Below are 16,299 nucleotides of genomic sequence, written 5' to 3' on the forward strand. Positions count from 1 at the left end.
AGTGTCACATTTCAGATACCGCCAACCATATAACTTTTTATATCGGATTATTTCTATGGTTTAAGCCCCATTTACCTTGCCCGATTATTGGGCCTGCTATCGCCCAGTTTATTTGGCTTCCGCCTATGTAATAATGAGCACCTAATAAAGCATCATACCCTCGAGTGGCGATGACCTGACATTGGGGCAGTGTGAATACACCCTTACTTACATTACGTAGACGCGGACACACAAACAGTGCGGCTCAAATGGAGAAAAGGTAATTACGGAAGAAGCCATCCAGGGATGGGCTAATCTGATCGGTGTCGGATCCTTATCTTCTGCTTTTGTTGATGATGTCCCAGCCACAGAAGCCCATTAAATGATAACCCCATAATATAAATATAGACGGTGAGGTCAGCCGGTGCAGAGAGGCGCAGGAACTAGTTCGGTGTTATTAACACATTACTGTACGCTACGCCGCCCTCCGTACACAGAACTACCTTTACAGTGACAAACACCTAGCAATTTATTGACTACAGTCTTGACAGGTCACATAGGTCCCATCTTGAGATTCAATTACAACCTGTAAGAGATATTTCACTCTCCAAGAAAGGCCCCCAGATCCGAGCCCTACCCAGGATGAGATGTAACGTAATAGCCTCTTAAAATTCTCTGGCCCTAAAGCAAAAAGAAAGGTTTGTCAGACAGTCCTGGTGTCGCTTTATGCTGCTGTGTGACCAGCAGGGTAGGCCTGCTATCTATAGTTGTAGCTAACAAAACCAGGAGAAAATATAATAGTAATGTGAGGCTCTGTACACTGCACGATGGCATAGGATCTGTATTCTGCAGGTCAGCCAGGGACAAGTATCACAAGCAGAGCATCAACACTCCAGGGTACATAGTCCTCACTGTGTGTCATTGTGGGAGGTCAGTGGCATGGTCTCAGCATAGTACTGCCGTCCGGGGCTCTGGGAATGAGAACAAAAAAGGTCTGCAAATAACTGTCAGCTACCCACCTGATGCTGAGCTGTCACACAGACCCAAGTCTATAAATCAGAATGCAACCTGGTTCAAGTAAAATTGTATCAGCCCCTCTGCATCTACACAGCCGAAGGCATCATTTATCCAAACCTGCTAATAGTTGTACCAGAATTAGCAGCATCAATAGTACTAGTGGCGGTAGTAGTAGAAGAAGTAGATGTTGTAGTAGTAGTAGTGACAGTAGTAGAAGTAGTAGTAGTAGTGGCAGTAGTAGTAGTAGTAGTGGCAGTAGTAGTAGTAGTAGTAGTAGTGACAGTAGTAGTAGTAGTAGTAGTAGTAACATAATTAGTTGTAGTAGTAGAATTAGTAGTAGTAGTAGTAGTAGCAGAATTAGTAGTAGTAGTAGAAGTAGTAGTAGTAGCAGAATTAGTAGTAGTAGTAGTGGCAGTAGTAGTAGAAGTAGTAGTAGTAGCAGAATTAGTAGTAGTAGCAGCAGAATTAGTAGTAGTAGTAGTGGCAGTAGTAGTAGAAGTAGTAGTAGTAGCAGAATTAGTAGTAGTAGCAGCAGAATTAGTAGTAGTAGTAGTAGTGGCAGTAGAAGTAGTTGTAGTAGCAGAATTAGTAGTAGAAGTAGTAGTAGTGGCAGTAGTAGTAGAAGTAGTAGAAGCAGAATTAGTAGTAGTAGTAGAAGCAGAATTAGTAGTAGCAGAATTAGTAGAAGTAGTAGCAGTGGCAGTAGTAGTAGAAGTAGTAGTAGAAGCAGAATTAGTAGAAGTAGTGGCAGTAGTAGTAGAAGTAGTAGTAGTAGCAGAATTAGTAGTAGTAGTAGTAGAAGTAGTTGCAGTAATAGTAAAAGTAGTAGTAGGAATAGTAGTAGGAAGAGGAGGAGATAGCGGCAGTAGTAGTAGCAGCAGAATTAGTAGAAGTAGTAGTAGGAATAGTAGTAGTAGGAGATAGCGGCAGTAGTAGAAGTAGTAGTAGAAGTAGAAGTAGTAGCAGAATTAGTAGTAGTAGGAATAGTAGTAGTAGTAGTAGTAGTAGGAGATAGCGGCAGTAGTAGAAGTAGTAGTAGAAGTTGTAAGGATAGTAAGGGCAGCATGGTGGCTTAGTAGTTTGCACTGTAGCCTTGCAGTGCTGGAGTCCTAGCATTGAATCCAGCTAAAGGCGACATCTGCAGGAGTTTTATGTCCTCCCCATGTTTGTGTTAGTTCTCCAGTTTCCTCCCACACTCCAAAGGCATACTTATAGGGAATTTAGATTGTGATCCCAGTGTGAGACAGTGACCACTTACATGATAGCACTATATAAGTAACATTAATAGTAGTAGTTGCACTTGTAGTAGACGTGGTGCAGTAGTAGTTGTATTAGACGCAGTATTAGTGGAAGTTTGTACAGTAGTAGTAATAGTAGATGGACTAGTGGTTGTAGCAGTAATCCTGCAGTTCTCATGGTCAGTTATTATGTTGCAGCTATACTCTCTCCAAGCCCAGTGGTTTTGTTGAATATTCTTCTATGTACTTTACTATGAAATTGTATTTATTTTTAGCTCTAGTCAGTAAACATGAATTTCCAAAGCAACTGAAATTCCAATTACCAGGTGTTGTTCACTTTCTTCTGATGCGGATATCTTGCTGCCTCTCCCCTGGTGTGACACCTGCACATAGTGTCAGCCCTGGCACTTGTATAAAACATGACTTCTATGTCATGTATTACAGTATCCTGCAGAAGAGAAGAAATACATTTCTATATGTAACATGGGGAGAGATCAAGGTGCTGTGCAGGTCAGAGGGTAGAATACTACAGAGGGTGCCAGGGGGCAGCATAGTGGCTCAGTGCTTGGGACCCGCATAGGGATTGTGTATTCTTTCTGTGTTTTAATAGATTCCGTCTCACACCTCAAAACATTAAGGCGGTTGCAGACAACTGTGTTGTGGGTCAGTGTTGTATCCATGTATTTCAGGGAGAGCACACTGACCCGTTCTTTTCTATGGGCCCTCATGACCCAAACACCTGATGCATGACCCAAAAAACGCAGAAAAATCTGCAACGAAAAAGCTGAATTTCTCCAATGTGGGACTTCAGCCTTAAGACCCTTGCCCCTGACTGTTTGTTAGGTCAGGGTGCTACCTGGGTTTTTCCCCAAATAGCACACTGATCCGTTCATTTCTGTGGGCCCGTACAAAAAAACGTATGTTACATGAACCAGACACGTAAATTGGTCAAGGTTTGGGTCTGAGTGTGAGCCCCAGTGGGGGCCAGGAGTAATGGCCTCTCTGTAGAAGGCTGGAAAATAGGTCCACGTTGTATAGGCTCTAGAAATTAGGCTTAACCACTTCATGACCGGGTCATTCTCCCTGATTCATGACTGGACACATTTTGGGGTTGTTTGCTATATAGGATTTTGAAGGGTGTAACATTTTGTTCATTTGGGTTATTCAAATACTGTTTTTTTTATTTTTATACACCGTATTTTTAATTTTTTTTGTAAAAAGGGAGGCGGAAGACGTTTCTGCTTTTCACTTTTTTTTTTTACTATTTTAACAGCACAAACCATTTTTTTTATATAATTATCCGTCTCCATTCCGGGAATTTCTATGTAGGTAATACACAGTTTTGTATCATAATAGACCCCTTGGGGAACATTTTAACATTTCATTTTATTCTGATTTTCCCTGTAACTTAAGCTGATATGTTCATCCGATTTAAGGCGAAAGACAACTTTTTTCGTTGCAGATTTTGTTGCATTTTTTTGAGCCAAAGCCAAGAATGGTTACCAAAGTAAATATATTGGAGACATATAGGAAGTACTTATGCGTCTTCTGCTCAATCCGCTTCTGGCTGTGGCTCAATAAACCGCAGCAAAATCTGCAACATTCTGCAACGTGGAAGTTGGAATACAGGGTTCAGGGGTACACTGCAGCTCCCTGTAACATGACAATCACGCGACTGCTGGGCAGTTCCCTGGCACGTGCCAATCGCATGACTGGTTGTTAAGAAGTCGCATGATGATTGTATACACAGCACTCATTGAGCTAGAAGCTGCCTATGCCTCTCTTTGGGAGTGCGGCTGCCACTGACAGCTCCCTGTCCTGCTGCTCCCTGTTCTTGTGCAGACGCTAATTCTGCAGGGACATACGACGCCTATAGCCCGCATGTATAAAGTAAATGTACGGTAAACACGTGGTTAAATCCTGGTGCCTTTACAAACTAAACTGAGGGGCTAAACTGACCCAGGCATGACTCAAAATCATGTCATTGCTTCTGATAAGAATTATCTGGGGAGAACTACAGAGTAATGTGAACAGAGGTATAATAATGAAGGAGGCAGGTTATCAGCAGGTTAATGTATTAACCCCTTCCTCCACCATTCTCCCCATAATCAATAGTGATCAGTACAGTTCAGGCTGTGTTGACATGAAGATCCTTCCCCCATTGCAGTCCATGTAACTCAACACAAGTGGCCTCTGCTACCAGTTAAAAGAAGCCAAAGGTTACGGGGTCACAGATTGTGTCCTTAGGGAGGACTCGGCCATTGAGACTTGCTATGTGAAGTATTCCAGGAAAGGACCACAAAACATGACAGTATCTGGCAGCGATTTTTCTCCCAGATATCTGATACTGTGACAAGCTCTGCATATGAAGGATATTTTCGGAACTTGTTTATTTTCTTGCCGGTATGTTTTTCCTTTTGCATAGAATTACTTTGAAGGACTGAAGAGCCTGGGGGTTGGGGAAATGCAAAGACAGGAGTGTAAACCGAAATTAATGGTTAATAGCGCACTTGGTATTATCAGTCTGAACAGGCGCCAGTCCAGGAGTCCCTACTTCTCCAAACACTCATTGGTCTCCATAGTAAGATACTGTATAAATAAGCGTATGGTTAGAAAGATGCACTCGCTTGACAAGCACGACTGGTTTATGACAGCCCCTTCAGAAATGGCCGTTTAGGGCGTTTTTCCCAATTAGGACACCTTCCTGTTGGTGTCCCTTTTACAAATAGGTTAGAGACGCTTAACCCCTGTAGGACCATTTTTGACTTTTAGGACAAAGCATTTTTTTCTTTTTCTTCTCATCTTCACTTTCTAAGACTCCCAACATTTTTATTTCTCTGAAAACCAAAGCTATACAACGCAAAAATAATAGACCAAACCAATATAAGCAATATATTTCTCTGTTTGTGTAGCTCTGTGATGGTTTGGTTTTTGATGTGGTATAAAAAATCTGAACTAGATAGATAGATAGATAGATAGATAGATAGATAGATAGATAGATAGATAGATAGATAGATCGGTAGATCCAGTGGACCCAGTGGAGTGTTGCCATTTTTTCTCCTGATATGACATTAGGAAGTGTCCATATTCCCTATAATTTGCACCCAGATTATATTATTGGTTCAGCTGTTTTGCACTTTTCTAGATAGATAGATAGATAGATAGATAGATAGATAGATAGATAGATAGATAGATAGATAGGTGATGAGAGGCAACAACCGCAAAATAGCTGTCCACGGATTGTACTCTCTTGCTTTTGGAGGTGTTTTTGTGGTTTGGCTATTATTCCGAGAATATGCCCTTACATTTCTTTTAAATCCAGGCATTTATCTATAGGGATAAGACATACAGACATTGGGAAAAATTAGTGTCAAAAGTAGGGTTGAGCCGATCTTGAGATTTCAAGATCGATTTTAAAATCCGATTTCCGATCATTTTCCAGCCGATCTCGATCCCGATCTTGAAATTTGCTCGATCGCCGATCGGAATCCGATCCTTTCCGAACCCGATCTTCAACCCTAGTCAATGCTTCTCTATGGAAAAAGTAACTTTTAGGGTTGAGCCGATCTTGAGATAACCTCCGATCTCGATCCCGCTGGAAAAGATCGGGTCGGAATTCCGATCGCAATCGTGAAATTTACTCAATCGCTGATTGAAATCCGATCTTTTCCAATCCTGATCACTCAACCCTAGTCAAAAGGTTAAATTTGGGCAGAGGCTAGTTATTGCTTAAAAAAATTGTGTCTGTTTTAGACAGATAGATGATAGATAAATATTTGTTAGTAGACCAATAATAAAAAATGATAGATAGATAGATAGATAGATAGATAGATAGATAGATAGATAATAGATAGATAGATGATAGATAGATAGATAGATAGATAGATAGATAGATAGATAGAAGATAGATAGATAGATAGATGATAGATAGATAGATAGATAGATAGATAGATAGATAGATAGATAGTAGATGGATGAGATAGATAGATAGATAGATAGATAGATAGATAGATAATAGATGGATAGATAGTAGATAGATAGATAGATAGATAGATAGATAGATAGATAGATAGGCAGCATCTTATAAAAGACGCAATATATTTATTTATTTATTTTTCTAAGATGCTGGCAGAGAGATTTTTTTATTTAAAGGGTACCTAAGTTTTCGTGCAGGGTTTTGCTGAGCCGTCTATTCCATGACTGTATAAACCACCTTCATACATGGTGTCCTGTCAGTTTTTTCTGCTGCTAATAAACCGTAATGTAAGAGATCCAGGAACACTAGACTGCAAACACAGAGCAAATACGTGCAACCAAGCAGATAAAACGCAGGAGAAGACCAATCTATGAGCACAGCCAGTAAAGCTGCTATTATCTGTGAATAATATCCCATCTGTAACCACACAAGCAGCCAGAAGTACACACAAGAGCATAGAAGACTCTTCTTACATTGTAAACTGGGAGATTGTAAATAGTAATGAACGTCCTCATTTTCTTTATGATAAGTCGGATTGTAGATAGATGTAAGACTGATGTATAATACAAAGAATGTGACTATAACCTTGTCTTGATTTTGCTGTCTTTGCAGCTAAATCCTCATCCAGCCTCCATTGGCCCCAATAGGTTTCTGCATCATTATATCAGTTTTAAAACTACAATAATGTTGCTGCCAAGCTGAAGATCATTAGCTCCTTGTATTGCTTTGGGCTTTGTTCACATATCCCTGATGCAATGCGGACTTGGTACTTATTTGCCACCAACATGTAAAACGCACAATGTCCGCAGTTCATCAGGGGCATGTGAACACTGCCTAAACTAATACAAGGGGACTTTACCAATGATCTACAGCAGGGGCGTAACTACCGGGGTAGCAGCAGTAGCGGCTGCCACAGGGCTCAGGACATTAGGGGGCCTGGCGGGCCCCTGATTTAATTTTTTTTTTTTTTAAATAAGCTGTTACCTGCTGGAGTATAATGATCGGAGGTCTAGGAGAGGTGAGGGAACATTAAGAACACTGTTACTTACCTCTCCTGGGTTCAGGAAGGCTTCGGGCTTATTTGGTGACGTCCCATATGTCACGTGGGCCGAGACTGCATCATCATGTGTCGTGAAGCAAGCCCAGCTCACATGATGTCTGAGCCATTTTTAAAGATGATGAAGACATCAGTGGGGAGTGCGCCATAGAAATTGTTCATGGGTGATCCACAATGAGGCGTAATACTGCATGCACCCGCCTAACTTCTCACATACTCCCTTCAACATTTACCCATATGCCTGGGGTGGTTATGTGACAGCCCCGGCCACATTTTCTGATTTTCTAGTGATGTCCCATTTCGCTGATTATGGAGACAGGAAACCACCAGTACTCCTCTCTCCCCCCGTCCCCCTCATATTCATCAGCACTCACCGCAGAAGCAAAGAGAAGCAGCATTCTATTGCGTGTCTGTGTCTTCTGCCGGCGTTCTATTGTGCAGGTACCAGTTCTTGATCCCAGGTACGGGCAGAAGAGGGGACAGCGATACCCCAAAGTCATCTCCAGGATAAGTCAGGTAAGTATGATGGGGTGGGGAGAGGGTTGGGGGACTGAGTTAGTTAGCTAGGTAGGTAGATAGGGCTTGTAGTCTGCGGACTAGGTGGGGAAATGGGGGGGAGGGAGAAAGTGAGAGTGGGGGGTCTGAGTGAACTGCAATGCATCATGGTAGGTGTAGGCTAAGACAACATATAAACAAATGCAGAGGACACCAGAGAAAGTCAGAAATCACTCAAAACACTGCGAAAGGTTTTTGGGTCCACTTAGTGGGTTAATAGCAGACCTTTTTTTAAAAAAAAAAAAAAAAAAACATTTTTGCCTGGAGAACCCCTTTAAGGCTGTATTTTATTTTGCTCATTTTTGTGCCTGAAGTGAAGGTTTATTTATTTTGCTGTGTTTTTGTAAATGAACTTGTTGGCTGCAAGATTTGTGTTCCCGTCTATGACTTGGGTCCGCACCACTTCTGTTACCGAGCTACCTCCCCTCCCCCACAATATATGACATACATAGGTAGGTAGATAGATACATAGATATGTGTGAGATAGCTGGATGGATAGATAGATAGATAGATAGATAGATAGATAGATAGATAGATAGATAGATAGATAGATATGATAGATATAAGTTGTAGGGCAGACCAATAAGGATAGAATATAGATAGTATATAGGTAGATAGACATATTCTTAGTATGTATATGATACATACACTGATAATATGTCTGGTATGATCAGTAATAAGGAAGTTACACGTCTGATAACATGATTATTTCTAATAATATCTGGAATATATCACACATAGAGATCTTTGGTCACTGCACTAGTTCTGACCGTGGTATAGTATGGAGACCTCAGTAGTATATGGTCAGTGCTGTATACACCTCCCCTGGACATGTGTCCAGCCCTAAAACACAGGGTTAAATAGTCTGTTTTACATAACAATGTTACCATTACTGTTGCCAAAAACACTAAGAGCATGGGGAAAGCAAGTGCAAAGATTTAGTGATGCAAGTGCCAGCCCCTGTGTATGATACACCCTACCCTCCTCCTCCTCCTCCCTGCAGCTCCCAGTGCACAAGTAACAGCTCCAGCTCCTGTCACCACATTAGTCCTACAGCCTCCAACCCTCTGCAGCTCTGCACTTACCCCTGCCCTATGCCCCTGCTGGGGAGCTAGACCACAGCACAGCCCCTCCTCAGGATCTCAGGGTCTCAGGACAGGTGTTGTCCTCTTCTTGGACTAATACAGCAGCAGCAGACAGATGCCAGGATAGAAGAAGGGTGACCCTACCAGGACCCAGCACAAGGTAAGGGCACCTAGTGTGAATAAGGGGAACCCTTCTCATACCTCTCTACTAACTTTAGGATACATGAAGTCATGTCTTTGTGGGGATTTGGGGGAGAACAGGATATTTGTGGCTGAGGTGAGAGGTGATTGTTGCTATTGATATAATCATCATCATCATTATTATTATTATTATTATTATTATTATGTTACTATTTATTATTTATATTATTATTATTATTATTATGATTATTACTACTATTATTTTATTACTAGCTTTATTTATATTGTACTACATATACATTTTACTCTATCATTATTATTATTATTATTACTTTTAGTAATATTATTTTAATTATTAATGTTATTTGTACTATTAATGTATTATTGTTTCTATTATTATTATTATTAATAATAATAATAATAATAATAATAATAATATACTTTTACTTCCCATTTCATTCCATTGTATAAGACTCTGTTCAAACTTACGTTCAGAATTTCCTCGCAGATTTTTTTTTGCAATTATGTCTGCAGCATTTTTTTTATTTATTTATTTTTTTGCTTGTCAAAAATATCAAACCCCAGAGAGACCCCATTAAAGTCAATGGGACCAATGAGAATTCCTTGTGTCCAATTAGAAAACTGATCTGGCATAACTGTGTTTATAACATTGGCCATAACATAATGTGAACAAATACTATAAATAATACTGTATACTGAACCTTTGTTTTACAACCACTTTGCATATTTAGGGAATTACATGATGAGCAATTTTCTGTGAATTCTGTCAGAAATTGAGAAAATTCAGAAATCTTCTAGTTTTCCCTTTCGGTCAAGTGTTTTAAAAGTCTGCTGAAGTTACATCTGTTTGTGGGAAAGCTGGGCTAAAACTAATGTAAGGCTCTCATAGGGTTGTCTTTTGTCACCTGGCTTTCCTAGACTCCTGAAAAACAAATCTTCCTGGCAATACTGAATAACATGCTATTATATAGTAGGTGAGAGACAAGCCACTCAGGGGTCTAAGAAAGCTGGATGACAAGCCTAATTGTGGACATATAAACATCTCAGGAGTCTAGGAAAGCTGGGTGACAAGCCTGTTGGTGTTTATTGCATAAATTGTACCAAAATCCCATTTTTTCTTTGTTGAGTTTTCCATCCCATGCTGTTGCAGCTTGTACTGTACATGTAAATATTCTGTGTTGCTCCCTTTGGGGGGGGGGGGGGGGGGGGGGGTATCTGTTTTTCTAACCAGCGGGACTCCAAGATCTAACCTGTCTATATGGGATCTGCTGTATTTTATCTTTACACATATTTTATTAAATTATATTATATTAGGAAACCTTTCTTGTTGGGTAGGTGGGAAAAATGTTGTAAAATGATATTGTTACCCACGTGATGTATAAGTACAGTATATACAGTGTATCGTGCCATCTGCATTGCAACTGATAGTAAATGTGATCGCTTTGAGATCCACTAATGGCTACGACTGAAGATGACAGTCATGGTGATAGTGACTACATTCACTTTCACATGCTCTGGACATACAATGTGTGTGCAGCCAAAGCCGCTATATAGCCCCAGCCACTAAACATTGCAAGCCCCTGACATACATCAAGTCTTGGTATGCTAAGTAGGTTTCCTCCAGAGCTAATCTGCATGTTCTATCCAAAGGAGCTTTACATATAAGACACCTAACACCAGCCGAATCACAGCAAGGAGAACCAGCACCCTCCAGGAATCTGTCAATGACATTTTCAAGGGCTTATACACAGTGCCATAATCATATAATGGTCCTTATTATGGTGCCCACAGACTGTTAGGGGTCCACACTATACCTCTGTATGCCTCCAATTTCACATGTGGCATGTAAATTACACATGTAGAGAAAAAGATTACATACCACTGTGGCACATAGAGAGTTTATAGGTCACTTACAGGGATGGTGCGCTTGCTATATAACTTTCTGCATCTTCTTGCACCAGGTAACCCCCTAGGTAGAGAGATAGATAGATAGATAGATAGATAGATAGATAGATAGATAGATAGATAGATAGATATGTAGACCTTTTTTGATCACCCTTTGCTTTCCATCAATTCTTCTTGGTACTGCAGACAGTTTTTGAAGGAACTCATCAAAACGTTGTTCTCATCAAAGATGTTGTTCTCGTCCCACAATCTTGGAGAATTAAGCAGCAATCTTCTGCGGTTGTAGGCTTGTCCCAATCCTTCTGTTTCTTCACATAATCCAAGATAGACTGGATGATGTTGAGATCAGAGCTCTATGGGTTCATAGCATCACTTCCAGGATTCCAAAGGGCAAAAGCCATACCAAATATTGAGAAGATTTACATTTTTCTTCATTAACTTCATTTTGTTAATTGACAAAAAATAAACTTTTAACACTTTCATTTCTGAAAGCATTCTCACGTTAAATAATGTCTTCTACACCTACCTAAAACTTTTGCACAGTGCTGTAGATGTGATAGATATTGATATAGATAGATGGATTGATAGATGGATGGATAGACAGATAGGTAGATAGATAGATAGATGATAGATAGATAGATAGATAGATAGATAGAAGATTGATAGATAGATAGATAGATAGATAGATAGATAGATAGAAGATTGATAGATAGATAGATAGATAGATAGATAGAAGATTGATAGATAGATAAATATAATATACAGTAGATAGATAGCTTTTTATTTCTGTCTCACTACCTGCGATTGTGTTGTTCTATGACATTGTAATATTGTCACAATTCTAACTTAATATTATTATTATTATTATTCCCAGTTGAGGATCATTTCATGCTCAGGCTTCAGTGTCTCGCACGGTTTGCTATTTTTGGACACATCTCATCTATTGGAATTATTTTTACATCTCTTTTATTTGTAGAAATAAAAAAAAAAAACACCTAACATATATTTGATCTCGAGCTGGAGTTTGACAGATTCCCCGCTGAGGGCTGTCTGGTTTGCTCATGACTTAAGATCTGTCAGGTTTGGAGAAGTAGTTTGTGGACTGAATCGCATATTTCCCATATATCTAGATCTCACCATCAGGTTCAGTTTTGTGTCTAAATCTTATGTTGCTGTCACAGTTGTTATCAGTATTAAAGGGGTCCTCTGCCCTAATAGAATATGAGGAGTTTACTGATGGGGTGCCTGGATTCAGACGTCTTGACATTGCCTAGGTGTTTTGACACAGTGGCCATGGGTATAGCTGGCGGGCTGGGCTGGATGTGAGGGGTGCGCCAAGATGCCCCACTGATTTGGCCCGAATATTTAGACAAAGATAGGACAGCAACCCAAAACTTCACCCCAGATTACAGACTTCTATCCAGGTACCAGCCTATATGGATGTGACACATATATGGATCAGAAGCAAGAAGTCCATACAAGATGCTTTGTCAGTGAGGGTAACAACATCTCCCACCCCTCACCCTCCCGCCACTTTATTACTCAGGTCAGTAGATTAGTGCTCAGTCATTTGAGACTTTTTGCAAAAACCAAAGAACCAACTCGGTGAGAGCAGATTGTATGGCGGCCATGACAATAAGTGAAGTATATGGTACTCATATAGGGTTAAGTCAATCTATTGCTCAGAGCCTGAGATTTACCACCCTCAAGACTTGATGGCTTATCACTTAGATAAGACTAATGTCCCTCTGACCTCCCCATTGTGACAAAGATGGTGTCTGGTCACCGCAGGCTACAGACATGGTCATGTAGACATGTAGACTTGGTCATCTCCCGCTAGACTGTCTTCCATTAAAGTTACAGAGTTCACGGTCACTGGACAGTCCTATTTCAGAGATCTGTTGGGGTCTAACCAGTTCTCTTCAGCTTGTCTAGAAAAAATCTTTCTCATGACCACGGGCCGATATCAAAATGTTTCTACAAGACACAGGAAATTCATAACAAAACAAGCTTGAGATATTCTTCTTTTTTTTTTCATCTTTTTCTTTTTTTCTTAGTGTTGACTCTTCGAGGTCTATGGGATCATTGTATAGGCCTGAGTCAGTAGTGGATGTAATGATGGGTCAGTGGTGTTATCATTAGAGTTGTTATCTTCTATTGTAGTTCTGGATTGTGATGTCAATGTGGAGATTGCTGCAAAGAGAAACCCTACAAGCATGGATTAGTCTATTGTTAGACTGCAGAACGTAGAACGTTTGTAGAATATAGATAGTGAAAAATAAAGAATAAAATCATCCAAAAATTCTTTAAAAATTGATTTGCAAAAAACTTGGTTATATGTTGGTGTCACATTCCCTTTAAGCCTTCGGGGCATTTCTAATAATATGATGCTGTTCTGATGTGCCAACATGTGTAATAATGACATTGTATTCTATATTGTATATACTGTATATATATTGTATCAGTCTCATTCCCTAATATACTAGTTACACCTGAGTGTGACATATCGGCCTGCTGAGCATTGTAGTGCGGCTGCTCTATGTAATCTGCCATACCTAGCTGAGCACATTGTGGATAGATACCATAGCCTTGTTTTTCCGCTTCGATCCTTGCAGTAACGCAGTCTACTCCATCTGCACATGTAGTCGTCAAAGCTGTCCTTATGTGTAAGGAAGGAATAAGGAATGTGCTTTGCAAAGACAGAAATACTTGCAGTCTAAAATAACTGGAATAATAAGGAGCAAGTATTTCCTAATGTCCAGCACCCTCTGCCATTGCTGCCGACCTCTCGCTATATAAGTGTGTGGTCATTGGTGCAAAACCAAGGACATATTTCTGGGAAGAATTGTAGGGCAATTGCTTAAAATCGATCAATGTATTGATCAGAGGTGTAACCTGAAGCTCCCAGACCAGCAGGGTTCCCAAGGGTGTCCTGATGGCAGCAGATATCTGGGAAAGAAAGGGTCAAGTATGTTGAAATTTAATAGGGCAAAAGAGCCTTTGGGTCTCCTCAAGCACTGATCACACTGACCAGCAGTCAATGACCCAGGAAGACAGGGGTTAATGTATTATAGCCATGATCCTGTTGGGTGACTGAATCTGCATGTTATACTAATAAGGGGGGTCTGTCTGATAAAGATGCAAAAGACAAGAAAATCTCCATAGTAAAAATAAATGTACACAAGTGCACATTGCAAAATGCAGCAGTGCTCTGTAGAGGGCGCTACGACATACGCAGACATTAGGTATCTGCATTACTGCTATAGCCATCATCTGTGTATATAAAAGTGAAGCTCTTAGCACACTAGATGATCACATTTTGACATCGGCCCCAGCAAGGCGACCTTTTTCTGTTTGCTTGCTTTGGAGGAGATGTTCTGGTTTAGGTTTAATCTCGGATCTGGGTTTGTAGCCCTACAAATATTTTCCTTCCAAAAGAAAATTTGTATTACAGAAAATTTTCCTTTTTCCATGAAGGAGAACTTATTTGCATGTTCTGAAGCCTCCACTGAAGTGAATGGGAACAGGGGTGCATGGGAGGTATCTGGCAGTGCTGTCACCTTCTCTCCCCGCCGAGACTAACAGCAGAAACATCCGGGAGTCAATACAGTCAGTCAGCAGAGCAAACATTCGTCTGGCAGCTGTCTAATATGTACGGACAACCTAATGGAGGATTGCTTGGACCGGGCACAGTTGTAGAAAATTCTAAGTGTAATTCTAAGTCAGAAGCATATATATATATATATATATATATATATATATATATAAGCTTTCAGACGTATTTACTGACAGCAAGCATAGTTCTGGTAAGTACCAGAGAAGTAGAAATGTGAAGGATGTCCATTTTGGATTCCAGGGCTATGTGGCGCCATGCCTGCAGCCATTTTACACTCCTCTTTGTTTAGAGATCTCCCATCCCCCTCCTCATCCTTGGGATGTGACTTCTCTCCGTCCCCTTATCCAATAGCCATGTGCCAGATCTATTTTACACCTTTGCCACCAATCATGTTATGCTACTTATACTAGCCCAACTTGTTCTTTGTCTATACAATGCATTAAAACGACCTCTTTCCCTCCATTAAAGCAGAACCCTCCATGTACACCATAGCTGTGTGTGTATATGTGTTCCTCTATGCTAGCTTATACATCAGCTTATTAATTCGGACTTCAGTATGGCGATACTTAGAGCGGATTGCGCTCACAGAAGCACAGGGACTATATTAGACAGTTGTAGAATGTCTTTACATAATATTAGAAAATCCCTTTAAGTAGATGAAGTCACTGGATACACCATGGTCAGTGGGAATGATAAATTACATCTCTCCAGTGGGTTTAACCTTTTAGGTCGGATTCCATTATTAGTCTTTGTATTGAACTGACTAATCCCTTTGTCAAATTCTATCCTTGTGGTCAAACAAGATTGAATAATGATTGTATTGTGCATATATAATGCTGGACAAAGGGAATAGATCAGCACAATGGTCATATAATACTCCTATTGTGATGATCTGTTATTGAAGTCCTCCCAGTATATTATTAAAGGCTGAATGTAGACAATCGTCCTCTATTAATATGATTGTCCTAATGAATGATCATCATCCGATTACTATATGGAGGCGTCTGTATCAGCATCTGTATCAGCAGGTTGTAGGTTACAATGGATCTGTCGGTATAATAGAGGCAGTTTATTACGAATGGCATTTCCTACACCAGTTTTGATCAATTTCCCCAATGGCTACCCCATTAAACATTATATGGTTGGCTGGTCTTGTTGCAGTTGTCGGATTCAGCAGATCTAATGTTCTTTGTCAGTGACTCTACAAAGACATAACATTATGGAAAGCTTTTAGTCCTCCTTCTCCATTTTAGTAATCCAAAGGGCCCCAGAAGAAGGAACACTATGTTATGTTGTTTTCTGAGTTAGGCATCTGTATCAGTTCACATAACCATAAAAAATCAGTAGATAAAATCATCACCCATCCGGAGACGGTACATTTTGTATATGTTCCCTGTATATAGTCAGCCATTCACATAGTAATGACCTACTCTACTACGCAAGCTACATATCCCAAGTCCCTGTATATACATAAACATTGTATCCACATTACAGTGATACATTTGTGTATCCCAAGAAAGAAAAAAGATCCCTGACCTCAAGACTCGCAGTTTACATGCGTATTAATATGTTTATTTATGATGAGAGATAAGCTCATATTACTATCGCTATGTGAACGTCTAGTTGCAAGCTCCTTCCTGGAAGGGATCGCCCCAGCAATTCTAGGGTTAATTTGGAATTGGACGAATTTAATGTAATGGAAGGATATT

At 40.1% G+C, this 16,299-nt stretch overlaps 1 protein-coding gene across 1 annotated transcript in view; it reads left to right on the plus strand.

The window, feature by feature from the left end:
* Positions 1-8,885: 8,885 nt before the first annotated feature.
* The window catches only part of AVPR2 (arginine vasopressin receptor 2), a 63,252-nt gene continuing 55,838 nt past the window's right edge, over positions 8,886-16,299 (plus strand). The window contains exon 1 of the mRNA XM_075260204.1: positions 8,886-9,067. The gene's annotated coding sequence lies outside the window, so the exon portion shown is untranslated. The remainder of the gene's footprint in view (positions 9,068-16,299) is intronic.

The sequence above is a fragment of the Leptodactylus fuscus genome, chromosome 11 (assembly GCF_031893055.1).
Source record: "Leptodactylus fuscus isolate aLepFus1 chromosome 11, aLepFus1.hap2, whole genome shotgun sequence".
NCBI classification, from domain to species: domain Eukaryota; kingdom Metazoa; phylum Chordata; class Amphibia; order Anura; family Leptodactylidae; genus Leptodactylus; species Leptodactylus fuscus.